Consider the following 10,247-nt stretch of genomic DNA (forward strand, 5'->3'; position numbering starts at 1 on the left):
GAGTTTATATTCAATGGCAGCCGCTTCGGGTGTTCTCGGCTAACCGCAGCCGATTCCCGCAGCGATGACACTGCTGCGCGTACTCGTACTCTTTCATCGTTGGGAACATCCTGAAACAGGGAAGGGAGCGGGGGGAGAAATGAGAGCTGGATGAGTTTCGTGGGAGTCATTATTTTCAGTCTTTTTCCTGGTAAAGTAATTAAATCATTGACCAGCTCCTATGGTAAACATCACTCAACAATTACTATTTTTCAATACGGGAATAATCCATGAGTTCAGTTCCTCCTTACAACACTTTTAAACCAGTCCACAAATGAGTAAAAGTGGTCGGTTTTATAGGAGTATTATCCATAGAAACAAAGAATTCTTGTCTCTATGCTCCTCCTTGATCCAATTCTTTATTTTCGTTTAGGATTTCTTTATTTTCCTCTGGATTTTCTCATGAGCATTGTTCTACAAACGCTTCTCGCCGACTTTTCCTCCAGTTTTCTTCTCTCGAAATTCTTCGTCGTCCAAAAATGAACGATCCTTGGCTTTTTCTCTAATCATTACTTCATTAGTTTAGCAAGCGTTTAGTTCTAATTCAAAGTACTTCTTTTTTTGAAATAATTTTCAATGAGAACAATCTTTTAATGAATAATTTTTTTCTCAACAAAGCCATTCTAAGGAAGCCCAGCTTAAAACCACATTTTTCCTGAGAATCAAGTTCGGTGGGGACCTGTTATTTGAAGAGGGAATCAAAGAATAGAAGCAGTTCACACCAACTGTCGATTCTTTTGGACGCAATCTTTGCTCTATCGATCGTTTCGAAGGTCAATTTTCGTTTGATCGCATTTGTTTTGCACCAATTTTCCTAGTTCGTCCGACAAATTATTCAGATTAGATCAAGTTCTGGATTATATTACTATATCCTCCAACAAGTTCAACGATCCTAGTGCTCACCGAGCCTTTCATCCCTCCGGGGTCAATAGATTGGTACCAGACTTGTCTGGGAGGATAAAAACACTTGGGACGGCTAGCACCCACAAGTCATTTTAAGGCTGCATTTGCTCGTTCATAAACTTCAAACGAAGCCTGAGTTGAGGTTGAGCGCGCAGGCGCACCCTCATACTCCCTCATGTAGGGACTGATCAATCAGCCGTGCTCTTAATCCTTTATCCTTCAGCTTGACCTCTAAGATTCTATGACAAATATTTTTACGCGGGGTTTCGATTTTAAATGTTTCTGTCCAACAATGAATAAAAATTATGACTTAAGTAAATTATTTAGTAAAGTAAATTCACAGTAACAGATATTGTTAGACAGGTCCAAAAAAAACCCTAAAATGAATAGTGTCAATATTTTTATAACATCCGTGGGTTTTAACCTATACAAAAAAAGAAAGAAAAACAAAACCTACACCTATAATCGCGGCTATGGATAAAGTGGTAGTACCATTGAATTTTTCTTTATTTTACTTCCACGCCTAGTTTTAATTTTTTTGAAAAATATCTTCATGCAATCCTAGCTTAGAATCTCTTCTCAGGTTATTAAGTTTGTCTAAAATATTAGTACTTTCAAGATCCCTAAATGAAAGTACTTAGAGACCAGTCATCAGAAGAATCGAAAAAAGCCATAATTCAAAAAAAAAACTTGGCTTTGGGAAATATTCAAAAAAACTCAAATTCGAAAAGTTCCCTGAATTTTTTGAACGGTTTCTAAACACTGAAACATTTTTAGGTACATATTATTTGATTTGGGAGAGGGTAATAAAACATTAATAAACCAAGAAAGTGATTTATTTTTGATCATATTTTTCGATTTGGATCATATTAAAACAGCATTCTTCCGAGACTTCTCCCTCCATACCGTAGACTTGCGAGAAAAATAGGAATTTTCATATTTTCAAGAGTTCAATTATTTGTAATTGGAATTTTAAGGACTTTTACTTTCTCGCTATGAACGGAACGGTCCTAAGGGTTACGGGAATGTAAAAGTTATCGGTTTTCAGCGAAAATCAGAACAAACATTGTCCCATAGGTCCCATCCCTATAATTCACTGAAGGTGATTCGCCGGACCACCGACAAAGCGCGGCAGGGATACGTCCGTCCTGTACATCGCACGCGTACACGATAACGTGACGTGGTGGGACGTTGTGGGCCTGTCGCGACTACATGTACGTATAGACGCGTGCGCGTCCGTACGTGCGTGCGTGCGTGCGTCCACGTTAATGTATTCGTTCGGCGAGAAATGTACGTGTAGGTAGGACAACGTTTCGCCGCTACACACCCATCCGTATCCACGCATTCGAATGACTATCATCATATAAACTATTGATTCGATCAGTGCACTGAAAGCGATACACACACACGTTCAGAGAGTCGCGGAGAGACAGAGAGCGACCGAGAGCACCCGGCTGTATGGTAAAAGCATTTTCTGATTCTGTCATCCTGAAAACTCCACATATTACTGGATGTTCGCGCTCACGCGCGCACACACAAACGTTCACATTGCACGTCAGCACGTCTCGGTACTCGGTGTTTCGGCTCGGATAAGCTGAACTGACATCGTTTCCAGCTGTTATCTCTCATTCCGTGCATTATTCCTCTCATTCATCACAGACTAGGCTGACAAGCGTTGAACTAAAACGCTCGGTAACGCGCGCACGCGTGCCGTCAGCCTGTCTCATTTGTCTCAACGGAATCATAACGGAATATACCCCTGGGATCATGACGGAAGATCTGTGCGCTCGGATCCCTATTCCCATAGTTCTCGGGGCAAAAATACGGAGAATGAGTGAGTTTGACAGAACGTCGGCGAACACCGTTGGTTTCGTCGGCAACAAGCTCAGATATGACAAGTAGATAGCAGCAGCCGTTGAAGCAGTGTGGACCCACCGTAACCAAGCGCGCTAGGACGATGAGAACGAGGAACTCTGCCCGGAGGAGGTAGCAACACCACGCCCACATCAACTCACTCCCCTTCACCGCTTACCATAACCTCCTTTCAATTCTGCGCTTCGTCTGCTCGTCCTCGTCCGCATGTTTGGATCTTAGCGTTCCGGGAACCATCAGCCAGCCCCGCATCCTCCTTGCTTTTCCTCCTTCAAAGCTTCGAAATCGTTAAGCACCCCGTTCCTATTGTTTTCAACGGATACTCATCGATGCTTCTAGCACACTTTACCCGAAAGTAATGGGTTTGTCGGCGATGTTCGAGAGCACTTCGCCTAATTCCTCACATCATAACATTCTCAGCTGCAATAACAAATAAGTGCCGCGTTTCCATAAATTTTCACCTAAATTCCGGTAAAATTACGAAAATTATCAATCGGAGATGTATTTATTAGTCTTGTCTTGTTCCAACGGATCCGCTTTTCTAGGACAAAATTTAGAAAAAAAAAAGTCGGAAAAGAGTGAAAATTCTAGTTAGTTTTTTAGCTTCTAGTTAGTAATAATTATTCACAAGTGTACGCGTAAATTATTTTTTTAGATAATTTTTTTTGCTATTGGTGATGTTTCCACTGTAAAACTCTGATAAAATGTTCAAAACAAATTTCTTCTAAGCTCTAAGCGTTACTGCTTGACATTGCTTTTGTTCCAGAAGGTTCGTGACGTTTCAATTTTGTCCAAAGGCCGAGAAATTTGATTACATATTTAGATCTTTTTCTGGTTGGTAGGAACTTCAAAATTGCATTTCTCTCGGGAAGGCGCTGTCTGTTTTTTTCCATTGTTTAGAAATAAGAGTTCTTCTAGGGAGACTCAGATTCTCCTAATATTTCCTGAGGAAATTTCTTTTTTTTTCGAATTTCTCTTAGTCCTCTTTTCTTATAACACCCATCTTCATTGAATTTTATCCCAGTTTTCTCTATTTCCATTATAAAGTGATTTTATATTATGAGATTCCAATTTGCCCTTGCAATTGATTTTTAAAAAATAGTTCTTTCCAACAGTTCATTCACAGATTTCGTGATATCCGGGGAATTTTTCGAAAAAAATAGAACAGAAGATTGTCGGATTTTTCCCCGTGCATTTTTGAAATCTTCTGTAGCCATTTTTTGGATAGAAATCTAGACAAAGTTCTATCACATCTGAAGAAACCAGGAATAGTTCCCTAGAGTTTTCCTTCTACCACTAAAATTCTGGCTAACACGACTCTAAAAAAGCTAAGGCATGCACATTATGAGAGTTCGCTGAGTTTCTCTCTAATAAATAGAACATTCGATCATCTTTTCATGGAATTTTAATAAAAAAATATCCTTGAAGTCAACCTTTTTTTCAAATGAGGTGCCCTAAAAATAGAAATTTCATACGGAGAAGCAACTTAAAATCAACTTTTCTATTTGATCTTTAGCTTCTTTACATAAAGGTCTCTATTCGGAAGTAAATTTTACGACAACTCTTAAATTTCTTTAAACTAACTGAAAAAAATCACTTTTCAAATAAGTAACTGCGTTTGTTTCTACTTTTTTTCACTTTCCACTCCATTCTTTTTCACTCCTTCACTTTTTGACACATTTCTCCTCTATTGTGTCCTTTATCATGCTCATTGATCATTACATTTTCTGGATTTATTCCGTTCGGATAAACATTCCAGAGGATTCGGTTCTACCTTGTGAATTCAAATCTTTTTCCTTAACGCCTGCATTCGGTGATGTTTTCCAGAACACAAACCACAATCACTTTCGGGAAAAGAAGCCTAACAAATGAAGTCTCTCACACAGTATCGTCGTTAAAATGATCGGCACACATTATTCCTACAATGATTTACATGCAATAAGTTTTGGTTCGCTATTATCGTGTGAAATTTCACGTGATATATGTACATACATATTAAGGTAGCCTGATTCATTGTATTAGAAGTGTACATGCTGCTTTTCGAGCACTACTTCGCTTTCGAACTTTACAAAAGCTATTCAGTTCAAATTCTTTTTTTGTCTGCTGAAATACAATGACGTTTTAGATCTATAATTTCTCAGAATCATTTTTTAGACATGAAAAAAGCAGATGACGTTGCAAATACGTCAGCATTCCTAGGTCAAACCGCTTATACTCGTATAAATCGGAATTTAATCGTTGTTCGAAGAATCGAATATTTTCTCCAGAATGACGCAAAGTTTTTTTAATCACTCATCCATGTAAATTACGTCAAACGTTTAAAAGAAAAAATCCTCAACAATTTATCACTTTAAGTCGAAGTGAAGTGCAGTTGCCGATTAAAGAACTTTAATCTTTTAAAATGAAGCTTCTCATCTCTGTCCTCCTTCTATGAAACCTCTTATCCTTTTTTTTTGGGATTATTTTCAGCGAATGAGCTGCTATCCGTTTTCTAGGATACTTACAAATAGTGCCTTGATAATTCCCCTTTCCTTTCTTTCTTTCTTCCTTTCTTTCTTTATTTCTTTATTTCTTTCTTTCTCCCTTTCTCCCTTTCTCCCTTTCTTCTTTCTCCCTTTCTTTCTTTCTTTCTTTCTTTCTTTCTTTCTTTCTTTCTTTCTTTCTTTCTTTCTCTCTTTCTTTCCTTCTTTCTCCCTTTCTCCCTTTCTTTCAATCTTTATTTCATTCCTCCCTTCTTTCTTTCACTCTTTCTCAGGACCATTAAAACTCTGAAACTAGTCTCGAGGTTTAAAAATTCTTCCACCTAGATGCATAGAACTGCAGGCGGCCAATGGATCCAGCATTCAATTTCAGACCAGCACGGAGCTCCTGGAATAAGTCGTTACTTCTTCCAGTTGATATGTTCCCTATTCCTCCGGAAAAAAATCGTATCACTTCCACAATACCACTAAACGAAGTAGAATTCTTTCCATGCTGTGACTAAATTGTTGAGATTAAACAACAGCTACCGTTTTAGCGTTATCGCCTTCGTCAGTGCCTGGAAAAAAATCAAAGCCGTCAGTGCCTCAAGCGCCTCATCACCCAACAGAAAGCACTCAAACAATAGGTAAACTCAAACAGCAACACATCAGCTAGTGCTTACCTCATTTGCTGGATCTGGTTACGCAGCAGACCACCACCATAACCATAACTATGAGTCAGAAGGGTTTTTTAAAGGACCTCACGGCCCGCCCCGTAGATCAAAACCCGCATAGGTCTACTGCGGGAGGTAAGCACTAGCTGATGTGTTGCTGTTTGAGTTTGCATATCGTTTGAATGCTTTCTGTAAGGTGATAAGGCGCTTGAGAGGATAAATCACTGACGGCTTTGATTTTTTCCAGGCTCTGACGAAGGCGATAACGCGGAAACGTTAGCTGTTGCTTAAAAAAGGAAGATCAATACCAATATTGGCTACAGCTCGAGGAAATTAATTAAAAACTACGTTTCAACATGCCAAAATTCAAAGACAGTCGAACATCGGCAATACTCGAATGTTGGTTTTTTTAAATAGTAGACGTTGGATTCGACTTGGATTTATTTGTTCTCGTCAGGATTTTGTCAAAAAATTTTTACATGAAGTAATTCTTGCTTCAGTAATACTTAAGGGAATGATTCTATTTAGAAATTAGGAAAAAAACCAAGAAAATTTGTAGCCTCTTAATAGTTCCTGGCATTTCTTGCAAACCTCCGTTCATAAAATTCTATCCACCCTCAATAATTAGGATTAACGATATGTCCACAGTTTTACTCTTTGTCCGGAATATTTCGTTATATTCTCGGGCGATCCAAGCGATAAACTGTTGGAAAATAGAGCTGGTGGTCGAGTCGGGAGTGGCAATCACTAAATTGTAGCGCTAAGAAAAACTTTTCGACATGAGACAGGATAATCCTTCGGTGGGCAGCGCGACTTTACGGATGATTATGTTAATGGGCTACATCCGTCATTCTCTCCACACATCACATCCACACACTACATCTATTCAGCGTTATCCACAGTGATATTCTGATATACTCGATTCGGATAAATGATGGAGGAATGATTATTTGAAGCGGAGCGGTGCGGTGCGGTACGGTACTCTTGGACATCAATACTCTGTATGGTGTGTATGGTGTGTGTGGGTGTGTGGGTGTGTGTGTGTGGGTGTGTGTGTGTATATATATATATATGTGTGTGTCGGTCGAGTTACACCACAGAATTCTGAATGTTTTCTGGTTGACGGTTAAATGATGCATGTTTCATATTCAGCACTGTATCACACACATATATACACATACATACTGCCATCATCTCCTTCATATACACATCCTACATATAGGAACAGTTTCTGCCGTCGATGATTAGGCGCAATTTCATTGCACGACCACCACCACCAGCACCACCACCATCACCACCACGGCCAACGTCAACCGTACCCACTTAGAACTCATACGACGATACTGTCCGATTATTATTCGATTGTACCTAATTTCATATATGTAACTCGATACCACAGAGCTACAGTATCCCAGCTGAAGATCGGTGCAATTTGCACGATTTATTGCCGGGTAATTATAGCGGGGACCACCGTCCAATACTGATTCCGCTAGAAAGAAAAATAACCCTTACTATTCAACTCATTTCTTAACTCATGATTCTGTTCTGCAGCTGGATTATCCGTAAGAATTTTTCTTGTCGAAGACTAAATAAATCAGGAATAAACCTTTAAGAGTATAATTCCCTGATCCTAGAATATCGTATAATATCGTCGACTATGAGATAATTGCTTTCTCCGACGAAAAATTCTAATGTTGCAATCTAAAACTTGCGAAAATACGTTACGTATTTGATCTACGTTTCTATTTTTCTTGTAATAAACAATTGAGATTCTCCTTTCCTATGAAGGATCTGCACCTTTTAGGATCTTCTATATTTTTTGCCTAACTAACCTGTTGCTTACGCTACTCTTGGAGAATTGAGGATTTTACAAATTTTTTGTTTAGATCCCACGCCTGGATTTGACTCACTTTGTCTATATTTTTGAGAACGTATCTCTAAAATTTAGAAAATCTGGTCTTTAATTGTGCATATCTTTGAAATTTTCATCTAAAAGATAATATTTCTGTTTTACAGTTCACTTCATTTGAATCTTACGTTAATTGATGAAATCCACAGAATGTTTCTAAAGTGATCTTGCGAGTTTTCTAGTAAAAAGAATGTTATTCCTTAACCTTCTTTTTATTTTCCGCATATTTTGAATCCTACAAATTGCAATTTCGTTATTTTTCTCTTCTTTAATAAATAAATACTTAATATATTCTTGGATAAATACTTCTCCTGTTCCGTTATTCCAAGCCAACCCTATTCCAATGTCTTTTTGATCTACTCATAAGATCACAATTCATGCCTATCTGAGACCGTAAATAATCTATTCCGTCCAATAAAGCATGAATTTTCAATTCGAGAAATTCCATTTCTTTCCCCAAAATCCTGAATTCCAACTCGGCTTCTTTCTAGGACTTTACTGTTTTTGTCACGTCACCGGATTCAGGGGACGGGGGGATCTCGTTTTCGTGTTCTAACCCACTGAGATATGCATCTTTGTTCGCTTTGGTTACTGCCTAGTAAACGAAACGACGAGAACGGGCGGTCCATAACCGAAATCCGTTTGTTCCAAGATCATAATCGTATTGTGGCAGCTGTGAAATGTGTGCGCCCGGCTCTGGCTCTGTGCGGGACCTCGGACCTCTGCACTAAGTATCTTAGAATTTTCCCTAAACGTTTTTTTCTTCTCTTTTACCTCTACTCTCTCTCTCTCTCTATTCCCTAGGATGAGTTATTGTAACGGCGCGTACACGCTTACAGCAGCAGCAGGTTCCTCGTGATACTAATCAGTTAATTGAGCCGGATTTCGACGGTTGTTTTCGACAATCCGAGGGGATGAAACGATTTTTTCCATCACTTATCACTGAATTAATTTTGTAAAGTACCTAACTGATATGAATCCGACAAAATTGATGCGTTTATCCACAACTTCAACATAGCTGCAACTATTCAAAGCGTTATTATGGAGGATGAACCTCATATGATCCTGCTCGGCTACTAGATTGTTTTTCTGGAGGTTTCTGACTTCTGAGAACATTACGAGCAAGTAAATTTTCACTTCACGTTGTGTCTGATAGGGAAGTTCTCGTCCTCAATGAGAGTGATTCTTGTACTGTTATAATAAGTAATACTTTGACAATAATAATAGGTAATAATAAGTAATTAGTAGTAATACTTAGTAATCCTAGCGATTAAAACATTCTATAACAAATTTGAACAGATTTTTCTCTATTGTCATACTTCTAGGCTGCATCGGTGTTCAAATAATATTGATTTGTTCTAAAATTTCTCTGGATCCAACCATTCAAAGCGCATAAAAGTGTCCTGATAATACTTTCTTGAGATGAGATTCTCTCCTAAAAAATAAAAGTCTTCTGGAAAACGTTATCTTCTCCAATGTTGCAACGTCCACATTCCTCCGGGCACATGTGATGATCCGTGGATACAAAACCCCACGGCGTGCTCTCTCTCTCACACACGTACACACACTAATCCCTGAAAATCTGCGCATGTAGCAATTTAACAAATTACGGGGCCTCCTACACACCTGTGTATTCCATAGATAGATGGATAGATAGAGACGATGTTTTTGTGAATATTTTTCCTGTAATATCTTTAATGGAATCCGTTTCTGATCCACGTCTCTTCGCTGCAAATTAATTTCCATTCCAACAATTTCCTATGTTAAGAATAAATATGCTACAGTAATCTTGAGTTCCTATGCTCAGAGCAAACATTTTCTAAGATCCACTTCTTCCAAAAAATTTAAGTAGCTATTTATTTGTTGGATAATTTGAATTGGGTAGTATTGGGAATTGTTTTTTCTTTAACTGATTTGCTGCTTCCGCCCCAGGAAAAAGACTGGGATATATTTGTCCTACGTTGGCAAATATGGGGAAACAAAAGTATGAAACATGGAAAAAAAACAAAAGTGCAACTTTAGTTCAACAGGATTTTTTTAATACACGCTTCAGTCCTGAAAATAGTTCTTGTAGTTTGTTTCGGAAAAGAAATTTGAAAAAAAAACTTGGTTAAGGAATTGAATAAGGCAAAAAAATCCACTAAACATTTTACATACTTTTTTGTTGAAGTTTTTGGCAGACAAAAAAAAAGCAGAAGAAGGTGACTGTAATTTTTTTGAAAAGATCCTGCAAAGGAAATTTCAAATTTTTTTCCGCTCCTTAAAATATTTTACAATTTGAATTACGTGTATTGCTATAAATATTGCACCAGAAAGATGTTTCTTCTGGATTCATGTGCAAAACTTCATCATATGAAATCTTTTCCTGTAGATCTTCGGATGAGATGCCAG

The sequence above is a fragment of the Necator americanus genome, chromosome III (genome assembly GCF_031761385.1).
Source record: "Necator americanus strain Aroian chromosome III, whole genome shotgun sequence".
In the NCBI taxonomy this organism is placed as follows: Eukaryota; Metazoa; Nematoda; class Chromadorea; order Rhabditida; family Ancylostomatidae; genus Necator; species Necator americanus.